We start from the raw sequence: 11,923 nt of genomic DNA, 5'->3' as shown, positions 1-11,923 counted from the left end.
ATAGAAGTGGGGAGAAGGAGAGCAGAGGAGGAGTAATTGGAAAACCCTTTAGGAAGAGATTGCAATGATCCAGGTAAAAAAAAATAATGATGGCTTGCACTGGGTAGTGGGAGTGGAAAAGGGGAAAAGTGATCAGGTTCTGGATATATTTAAAGGTAGAGTCTGACAAGGTGTGCTGATGGAGTATCTAAATGCAGGAATCAAGATGATCACTAGCTATCTGGCAGAACCAACTGGAAGGATTGGTTGCCAATAACTGAGATGGGAAAGGATGGAAAGTAGAGTGTGGTGTTTGGAAATGTCACTGTGCCTCTCTATTACAATGCAAATTAATCAAGAGTTTATTCTGTTTCCCGAAAAGAATAAGGAAAATAAGCTTGAGGCATGCATCCAGGGTTGTTGTAAGAATTAGATATAGTCTATGCATGTAGGGAAAATATCTAGATAAGCAGCTGTAAATAATGGTTTCTTATAAAAAGTAGAAAGGGAAGAGTTCACAAAATTTTCTTTTTTACTTTTGTATCTCTTAATATTTTACTGTGGACATGTTTTAATTTTTAATTATATATCAATGCTGCTCAACAATAAAAAATAAAGAACTTTTGATACACGCAACATGGATGAATCCCAAAAACATGTTAAGTGAAAGAAGTCAGAAGCAAAAGAGTACATAATGTATAATTCTATTTATATGCATTTAAAGGACAGACAAAACTAATTTATGGTGACAGAAGTCAGAATGGTGCTTGATTATGCAAAGCAGGGAGTGAAGGATTGACAGGAAAGGGCAGAAGAGAATTTTAAACTGCACTCAAGTTAATGTTCTTAAATGTTGCCTTCTAAATACTTCCTGGGAGTAAGTACCTAAAGTAGAAATATGGCTGCTGCTCTTCAGTCCACAAATTGCTACGTAATGTGCATCACTTTTTTCAAGATCTGTCTGATTGGTCATGCACTGTTCACACACAGACAACAAAGCATGTAGTTGTGTGGCTTCCTCATGTCCCAGTGATAAACCCATGACATTCTACAAAAATGAATAATCAAAGATGAATTGACCAACAAAGACAAAAGTGAAAACAAGGAATTAAAAGTAGTAATATTGAAAATAGAATTCAAATCAAGAGTAAACAGACTCAAAGAAGAAATAGCTGACCATGAAAATGTTAACAGTACTGCTATTCAAGAAACTCTTAATATGCTGCCAGAGGAACTTAAAGAAGGCAAACTTATGGATATAAATGGGTATTTGTGATGAAAAGGATGAAGATGTCCCAGAAGATCCCAGCAAAAACTTCCACTAAAGGAACTCTCAGAGATATTTCAAGACATCAAAAGCAAATGGATAAAATGTTGGAAGCTGACCCAAACTGAGAAAGGAATATGACAATTTGTCAAGACATAGAAAAGATTCTCACTTTGTGTTGTAGGAGAAGGCAATCTCTATTCAAACTTCTCTTTAAGACTTTTAAAACACTTTAATTCTCAATGTTTTTAATGTTTTAAATTATAGTGTCTAAATGAATATTAGTTTTACTATTTTTTATTTCCCAATACATTTATAAACAACAATAAGGGAGATTTTAATGTTTTGACAAAAACTTTTAGAGGTCTTGGAACAAACATAATTTTTCCAGTTGATAAAGGTCACTTTGTACGATTTCTTCTCACACAGTCATGTTTTGGTTCCAAACTACCATACAAAGCAAGAATGCCTGTGCTTGTATAACTTGTAAAAGACATACATTAAATTATTTTTCTTGTTTTATCAACTTCAGACATTATCTCTTAATATCCCTTAGGTTGGATGATGACATTAATCCTCCTGCACTACCCTCAACTTCTATTCCCCTTTTATTCTCTGATAGATTCCAAGAATTGAAAGCCAATAAATAATACTTAATTAGAGTTTTAAAATTATCTTGGGTTTTTTTTTTTTTTTGAGAAAAGAGATGCAACCTGTACACATCATGAGCATCCTCCAACTTCTTAATCATTTGTTGAGTACAATTGACTTCCATATTGAAGACAAGCTTTTGGAGCCTTGTGACTTCCTATTCTAATTTAAATCAGTTGATTTCTGATCTACTGCATGCCAATAATTCTGGAACATTTATCTTAAGTTATTTTCAATTTCATGGAACTAACGTCTCACTTTCTTTTGTTTTTTAGAGAAAAGTTGCATGAACGATTGTTCTGCTGGGTATAAAATTCTGATTCAATATTATTTTCTCTCAAAGTGTGAAGCTATTGTTCCACTGCCTTGTAAATCCAATGCTACTGATGGAAAAATGATTTTTATAGATAATTCTCTAAACTATAAAGATTTCTTGTCTTTAAAATCTTTCAAGGTCTTTATCCTTGATGTCACGAAACATAATCAGGGTATGCGTGATCATCACGTTCAGCACTCAGGTATCCTCTTAATGAAAACTCATGTTTTCTTCAACTCTGAGATATTGTTTTTTTATAATTTCTTTGAATATTTCCTCCTATATATATATATTCTCTCTTTTTTCTTTATGGAATTCCTAATAAATAAATATTGCCTTTCTAAAACTGGTCCTTTTGTCATTTAACTTTTCCCTAATGCTTATAGTTGTCTATATCTTATAAGTACTTTTGCTATTCTATATTCTACAAGATTTAATCTATTTTTTTTTTAAAAAGGTGTTTTTCTTTTCTTTTTTTTTTTTAAAAGATTGGCACCTGAGCTAACATCTGTTTCCAATCATTTTTTTTTCTTCTTCTTCTTCTCCCCAAAGCCCCTCAGTACATAGTTACATATTCTAGTTGTAGGTCCTTCTGGTTGTGCTATGTGGACACCACCTCAGTATGGCCCAATGAACATTGCCATGTCCACGCTCAGGATCTGAAGCGGTGAAATCTGGGCCACCAAAGCAGAGCATGCAAACTTAACCACTCAGGCAAGGGACCAGTCCCCTAATCTATTTTTTATTCTATACTCTCTATTAATTTATTTTTATTTTTATCAGGCACATCTTATATAAGACAAAGTGCAAAAATCTTAATAATACATAAGTACATACATATATAACCATGTAAACACTGTTCACATTAAGTCATAAAACATTTCCAGCACCCTACTAGACTCCTTTCTGTCTCTTCCAGTTGATGCCTCTAAAGGTAACCACTATTCCGACCTCTATCACCATAGATTAATTTTGCCTGTTTTGAACTTCATATAAATTGAGTCATTCAGTGTGGTAGGCAAAATGACAGCCCCCTCAAAGATGGACATGTCCTAATCCCTGAAACCAGTGAACATATTTCCTTACACGGCAAAAGGGACTTTGCAGATGTAATTAAGTTAGGGATCTTGAGATGCAGATATTATCCTGGGTTTTGTGGGTGGGCCCACTGTAATCACACGGGTCCATAAAAAGGAAATAGGGAGGGACTAGAGTTAAAGAAGGAGATATGACAATAGAAGCAGAAGTCAGAGAGAGAGGGAGAAATTAGAAGATGCTATGCTACTGGCTTTGAAGATGGAGGAAGGGGCCAGGAGCCAAGAAATGCAACCAACTTCTAGAAACTAGAAAAGGTAAGGGAACAGATTCTTCCCTACAGCCTCCAGAAGGAACGCAGACCTGTCAACACCTTGATTTTAGGTCAGTAAAACTGATTTGGACTTCTGACTCCAGAACTGTAAGGTAATAAATTTCTGTTGCTTTAAACCATGAAGCTTACGGTAATTTGTTACAGCAACAGTAGAAAACTATTATACATGGTATGTACTCTTTGTGTCCAACTTCTTTTGTTCAATATTATATCTGTGAGATTCATCTATGTCATTGAATATATTAGTAGATTTCATTGTTGTGAATATGCCATGATTTGCTTATCAATTTTATGGATCATAGACATTAAGTTACTTTCAGTCATTAATTATTTTAAATAAGAATGTTATAAACATTCCTGTACATGTCTTTTGGTAGGAAAAAAATTAGTAATTTTCTTTTTCTGATTTTCTGATTCTAATTTTCTGGTCATATATGCTCAGGAGTAAAATTTATGGGTTATAGCGTATATAGTATGTAGATGGTGTATGTACCATTTTAATAGTATGCAGATGGCGATAGAGAATTTTCCAAAATGTTTTTATCAATTTACACTACATCTAGCAATATATAAGTTATAATTGCCATGCATCCTCATCAACCTTGGGTTTTGTCACTCTTTCCATCTCATCCTTCCTGACTAGCGGTAGTCTTAACTCATTGTGGTTTTATTTTTATTTCTCTGATGACAAATAATGTTGAACTACTCTTAATGTGTTATTGCCCATTTGGATATCCTCTTTTGTGAAGTGACCATTCAAGTTTTTACTCTTTTTTTTTTCTTGGGTTGTCATTCTTTCTTATTGATTCATAGGTTGAATGAGTGAATTGATTCATTCAATTACTCATATATTGCAATTATGAGTCTTCAGTTGATATGTATTAAAAATATATTCTGTCTGTAGCTTGCCTCTCTACACTCTTCATATTGTCTTTCTATAAATAGAAGTTCTGAATTTTAATCACATCCAATCAATCTTTTCTTTGTAGTTATGATCTTTTGTGTTTTATTTTAAGAAATATTTGCCTTCCTCTCAATTCTGAAGATACACTTCTTTGTTTTCTTTTAGAAGCTTTATTGTTTTACCTTTCACATGTATATCTATGATCTATCTTGAATTAAGTTTTGTGCATGGCATGAGGTAGAAGAAAAGATTCATTTATTCTCATGTAGATATCTAATTGATTCAGCACCATTTATTGGAAAGATCATCCTAATCCACCGAATTGTAATGGTGCCTTTGTTGTAAATCAAATGGCCATATATCTGTGGATCAGTTTCTGGAAACTTTATTCTATTTCTCTATTCTTGCACCAACGTGGCATTATCTCAACTACTGTAGCTTTACAATAAATCTTGATATATGTTAGTGTAAGTATTTCCACTTTGTTCTGGTTCAAGATTGCCTTGGCTATTCTAGGTCCTCTGGGCCTTCATAGAAGTCTTAGAATCAGATTGTCAATTTCCATTTTAAAAACTGCTGAAATTTTTATTGAGATTCTATTGAATCTATAGATTTATTTAAGAGGAACTGACCTCTTAACAATATTAAGCCTTTTAATCCATTAATATGATTTTTTCCTTATCTATTTTGGCCTTCTTTAGTTTCTCTCTACAATGTTTTGTAGTTTTCAATGCAGAGGTTTTGCCCATATTTTCTTAGATTTGCATCATTTGATGCCACTGGTGCTATCATATGCTATTTTTTCTTTCATTTTCCAATTATTTTTTTACCAAAAAAAGCCTGCTTGGATTTTGATTGAGATTGTATTGAATCTATAGATAAAATTGGGGAAAACTGACATTTTAACAATGTCAAGTCTTCCAACCCATAAACACAGTATATCTCTCCATTTATTAAGGGAGATAATTAGTCATCTCTTTCAGGAATGTTTTGTAGTTTCCAGTGCACAGTCTTTGAACATCTTTTGTCAGATTTATCCTTAAGTATTTCATATTTGTTCATGCTATTGTAAACGGTACTTTTTAATTCAATTTCTGATTGTTTATTGCTAATATATAAAAATACAATTGATTTTTGCATGGAGAATCTGTATAATGCAGTCTTTTTTAACTCACTTAGTTTTAGTAGCTTTTTTCCTTATATTCAATCATATTTTCTAAACAGATGATAATGTCATCTGTGAACAAAGACAGCTTTATTTCTTCCTTTCCCATCTGGATGCCTCTTATTTCTTTTTCTTGCCTTATTGCAACCTCCTGTAGTGTTGAATAGAAGTGGTGAGAGTGGACATGCTTGACTTTTTCCTTGCCTTAGGTGGGGGGAGCAATCAGTATTTAACCATAAAGAATAATGTTAGCTGTGAGTTTTTGGTAGAGCCCTTTATCAGTTTGAAGAAGTTTCCTTCTATTCCTACTTTGCTGGAAATTTTTATTACAAGTGATTTTAGATACTATCAAATGCTTTGTCTGTGACTATTGAGATAATCTTATGGCTTGTCTCTTTATTTTTTTAATATGGTAAATTACATTGATTCATTTTCAAATGTTAAACCAACTTTGCATTCCTAGGGTATACTGCACTAGGTCATGGTGTATTTTGCTTTTTGTATATTTTTGGATCCAATTTGCTAAAATTTTGTTTAGAATCATTGCCTCATGTTCATGAGGTGTATTTGTCCATAGTTCTCTTTTCTTGTAATGTCTTTTTCACATTTTGGGAGCAGGATAATGCTGGCCTTATAGAATAAGTTGGAAAGTATTTCCTCCTTTTTAATTTTCTGGAAGAGTTTACATAAAATAGGTATTAAATATTTTGGATAATTCACTAGTGAAATCATCTGAGTCTGAAGTTTTCTTTTAGGGAAGTTTTTAGGTACCAATTCAGTTTAGTTAATAGGTATAGGCTACTTAAGTTGTCTATTTTTTCTTCATTGAACTTTGATTTTTTTTCTATCTTTCAAGGAATTTATCCATTTCACCTAAGTTGTTGAATTTATTTGCGAAGTTGCTCATAATATTCCCTTATTACCCTTTTAATATCGGCAGAATTTGTAATGATATCGTCTCTCTCATTCTTGATATTCTTTGTTTCTTTTGTCCTTTCTTCCTAATCAGTCTAACTACACATTTATCAGTTTTTTAATCTTCTCAAGAACCACCTTTTGGTTTCCTTGATTTTCTCTTTGTTTTTCCTCTTTTTTATTTCATTTGATTCCTGCTCTGATCTTTTTATTTTGTTTCTTTTATTTACTTTGGATTTAATTTGTTCTTTTTCTAGTGTCTTAAGAGAGAAGCTGAGCCATTGATTTGAGACCTTTCCTCTGCTTACTTTGGATTTAATTTGCTCTTCATTTACTACATTCTTAAGGTGAGAGGTGACGTTATTGATTTGGTACTCTTCCTCTTTTCTACTATAGGTATTTACTGTTAGAAATTTTCCTCCAAGTACTGCTTTAGCAGCATTCTCCAAATTTTAATATGTTGTGCTTTCATTTTTGTTCAATTCAGAATACTTTCTGATTTGCCTTTTTATTCCATCTTTGACCCTAGACTATATAGGAGTGTGTTATTTAATTTCCAAAGATGTAGGTACGTTCTATGCGCCCTTGAAAAGAATGTGCATTCTGTTGTTGGGTGGAGTGTTCTATGAATGTTAGTTAGTTCAAATGGCTAACAGTGGTGGTCAAATCTTCTGTAGTAATATTTCCAACTAGAGTTATTTCCTGTTTCTCCTTGCAGTTCTATCAATTTTTGCTTCATGTATTTTGAATCTCTGTTCTAAGGTCTATAAACATTTAGAATTGTTATATCCTCTTGATGAACTGACCACTTTATCACTATGAAATGACCTTTTTTATTCCTGGTGATCTTTTCTCTGAAATCTCCTTTGTCTGATATTCACACAGCAAGTCCAGCGTTCTTTCAATTATTGTTAGCATGGTATATCTTTTTCTATCCTTTTACTTTAGTCGCGCCTATATTTAAGTGCATTTTTCATAGGCAGCATGTGATTAATTGATTCAATGCAATTATTGACATGAATCTCTTGGAAATTATTTTCTATTTGTCCCATCTGTTCCACTTTTTTCCCCTCTTTTTCTGCTTTTAAAAAATTAATCGAATATTTTTTATAATTCAATTTTTTCCCTTGTTGGCTTATGTTTTCGGGGTTGTTTTAGGGCAGGGTTTCTAAGTCTTGGCATTATTGACCTACCTATTGGTCCAGAAAATTCTTTGTTGTGGGGGCCTGACCCATGCATTGTAGGATATTTAACCACATCCCTGGCTTCTACCCACTAGATTCCAGTAGCACTCCCTCATTTGTGACAATCAAAGATGTCTGCAGACGTTGCCAAGTGTTCCACAGGAAAGGAGGGAGTCAAAATCGTCCCAGTTGAAAACCACTTGGGTTTACAGTATACATCGTTCACTTATTAAAGTCTACCTTCACAGATGTTATGCCACTTCACATTTAGTGTAAGAACCTTATGAAAGTATGCTGCCCTTTTTCCCTCTCAAACTTTGTCCTGTTGTTTTGACACAGTTACTTTTACATATGTTATAGTCCCCACACTCTGTTTTTTTAACTGGTCAACTGTTTTTTAAAGAGCTTTAAATAATAAGAAAAAAAATCCATTATATTTACCCATATAGTTACCACTTCTTCATTCCCTTGTGTAGATCCAGATTTTCATCTGATCTGATTTTCTTTCTGCCTGAAAAACTTCAATAGTCCTTTTTCCTTTTTCTCCTCCCCAAAGCTCCCCAGCACACAGTCGTGTGTTCTAGTTGTGGGGCCTTCTAGTTCTGCCGTGTGGGATGCTGCCTAAGTGTGGTTTGATGAGTGGTGCTAGGTCCACACCCAGCATCCAAACTGGTGAAACCCTGGGGTGCAGAATCAAAGTGCAAACTTAACCACTCGGCCACAGGGCTGGCCTGCTACAATAGTTCTCATAATGCAAGTGTGCCGTTGAAAACTCTTTGAGCTTTTGTACATCTGAAAAAGTCACTTCACCATCATTTTTTTTTTTTAGATTTTATTTTTCCTTTTTCTCCCAAAGCCCCCTGGTACATAGTTGTGTATTTTTAGTTGTGGGTCCTTCTAGTTGTGCTGTGTGGGACGCCGCCTCAGCATGGCTTGACGAGCAGCGCCATGTCTGTACCCAGGATTTGAACTGGAGAAACCCTGGGCCGCTGGAGCAGAGCACGTGTGAACTTAACCACTTGGCCACGGGGCTGGCCCTTCACCATCATTTTTGAAAGATGTTTTGATAAGGTAAAGAATTCCAGGTGCAGGAGAAACAATTGTAAACAAGACAATGCTCCTGCCCTAATAAAACTTACATTCTAACAGAGGTGGACAGAAGACAACACATAAGAAAAAGTAAATTCGAATGATACCAGCTAATGATAAGAAGCATGCAGAAAATTAAAATACGGGCTGTGTAGTTGAAGTGACTGGTTCCCGCTTTAGCCAGGTTGGTCAGGAAGGTGGCACGTGAGCCGCAACCTGAGAGGAGGGAAGTCAGCTACATGACATATGACCAAAAGAAGCTCAGCGCAGACAGAGGGAACCATGTGGACTGCTTGTTTTCCTCTCGTCAGTGTGTAGGATCTTGATGTCATTAGCAACGTTGACCCTTTGTCAGTGCTATATGTTTGAAAAATAGTTTTTCCTTGCACTTATTCTCCTATGTGTTGTATTTTGCCATTCACAATTTTTAACATTTTCTTTTTTACTTATTCAAATAAGTACTATTTCCTTTGTGATGACTCCAGTCCTCTCTCCTTCCCTCTCACTAACTTCCGCACAGGAGGAGGGTGTGCCTATCTGATTGGGGAGGTTGGCAGAAGGGACTGCACAGACTCACTCAGCCCCTCAGGGCTACTAACTCCTTTCTTGCTCTGAATTTGCCTCAGGACACACGTGCTCTTCTCTAGCAGGCCGTGTGCTACAGCTGCACGTCCCTGCTTCTTTCTGCGGCCTCCATACTCACTCCTGACATCTACAGGGGAAAATCTCCCACATTGTTTAAAGAACTTCGCTCATGGATTTAACCAAGTACCAGATGCTACAATCAGACCCTCTAGGAACAAAGAGCAGCCATTCATAACTCTGAAATTGCGCATCTTCCTTTCTGTTCCTGGCCCCATTACCTCAGATCTGGGACTTTTTGTGGAAATATGCACTAGTTTGGAAAACTTTTTCTCTTGTATTTAATTGTGGATTGCTCAGCTCTGCGGAGTGTCACCATCAATCTGAATTGTTTTTTTATATTTTATGGTCATTTCTTAATTTTCAAATGTGCTCTTATAGCTTTGGTGCCTCTCATAGCTTTGCAGGATTCCAGAAATATTATGAAATGTTTTCCCCTGGTATTTCAACGAAGCCCTGGGAGGAAGGAGAGGTAAAAGCCTCCGATCAGTTACCTGAACCTAAGTTCTCATGTGAATATTAGGATTTTTTTTTTTTCAAATTAAAGTTATGGATCAACTTGGGGAGAAGTGGCATCTTTCCAAAAGGCATCGTTGGTACCATCTGGTCCATATGGTACTGTATAGATTGTCATTTATTAAACTTATGTTTATCTTCTGTTTCCCTCATACGATCCAACAAGTTATATCACATTTCCATCAAAATATATCCTGAATCCAATTACTTATCAACACCTTCTCTGCTACAACCCTACCCAAAGGCCATTTTAAATTCTACCTTCACTTGGTCGTTGTAGAGTTATAGGAAAGTTATTGATGTTTTTGTACAGTTTATAAATAAGAGCTCTGCAGATTCTTTGGCTAAATGTCCAGCAGTGGGATAGCTGGATCATATGGTAGATCTATTCTTAATTTTCTGAGGATACTCCATACTGCTTTCCATAGTGGCTGCACCAGTTTGCACTCCCACCAACGGTGAACAAGGGTTCCCTTCTCTCCACACCCTCTCCAACACTTGTTGTTTCCTGTCTTGTTAATTATAGCCATTCTGACTGGAGTGAAGTGATACCTCATTGTAGTTTTGATTTGCATTTCCTTGATAGCTAATGATGTTGAGCATCTTTTCATATGCCTGTTGGCCATCCGTATATCTTCTTTAGAGAAATCTCTGTTCAGATCTTTTGCCTATTTTTTAATTGGGTAGTTGGTTTTTTTGTTTTTGAGCTGTTTGAGTTCTTTGTATATTTTGGATATTAACCCCTTATCTGATATATGGTTTGTAAATATCTTCTCCCAATTGTTAGGTTGTCTTTTCATTTTATAGATGGTTTCCTTTGCTGTGCAGAAGCTTTTTAGTTTGATGTAGTCCCATTTGTTCATTTTTTCTTTTGTTTCCCTTGCCTGGTCAGACATGGTACTTGAAAATATGCTGCTAAGACCGATGTCAAACAGCGTACTGCCAAAGGCATAAAGGATACATGCACCCCTATGTTCACTGCAGCATTATACACAATAGCCAAGACTTGGAAGCAGCCTAGGTGTCCATTAAGAGACAAATGGACAAAGAAGATGTGGTATTTATACACAATGGAACACTACTCAGCCATAAGAAATGATGAAATTCAGCCATTTGTGACAACACGGATGGACCTTGAGGATATTATGCTGAGTGAAATTAGTCAGAGGGAGAAGGTCAAATACCGTATGATCTCACTCGTAATTAGAATATAAAAACAATGACAGACAAACATATAGCAATGGAGATCGGATTGGTGGTTACCATAGGGGAATCAGGGAGGGCAAAAGGGGTGATTAGGCTCACATGTGAGGGGATGGACTATAATTAGTTTTTGGGTGGCGAACATGATGTAATCTACACAGAATTAGAAATATATTACAGTGTACACCTGAAAGCTATATAATGTTATAATCCAATGTTAGTGCAATTGAAAAAATAAAAAATATTTTTTTAAAAAGAGCTCTGCAGAGAACTAAAGTTCAAAGAGCCCTTTTTTAGCATTTGTAATAGTTTTAACAGTTTTTTAAATTTGATTCTTTGGGGTTTTCCAAAGAGACAATCATCACCGGCCAATAATAAAAACGCTGCCTCTTCTTTAGTAGTTATTGAACTGTTAAGGTTTTCTGCCTCTAATCAGGTAAATTGCAATCACGTAATATTGTACTAGAAAAGTGTGTAGCTTAGAGAGTGTTTCTAATGCATTTGCATCTGCTGTTTCATTCCTCCTTAGTGATGTATGTTTCTCTTTTTCCTTAATTAACTAGGGAATGCGTGTGATTTGTAATATTGAGGCATTCTGAGTGGCCTCTATGTCTTATTTTAAATAATACTCTTTGTCATATTAAGAAAAAAGACTTCCTAACTTTTCTTATTTTTATTACAAAATTTATGCTGAGTTGTATTAACTTCTCCTTAGGCATCTTT

The sequence above is a fragment of the Equus przewalskii genome, chromosome 15 (assembly GCF_037783145.1).
Source record: "Equus przewalskii isolate Varuska chromosome 15, EquPr2, whole genome shotgun sequence".
NCBI classification, from domain to species: domain Eukaryota; kingdom Metazoa; phylum Chordata; class Mammalia; order Perissodactyla; family Equidae; genus Equus; species Equus przewalskii.
This window is presented reverse-complemented; position numbering follows the sequence as displayed.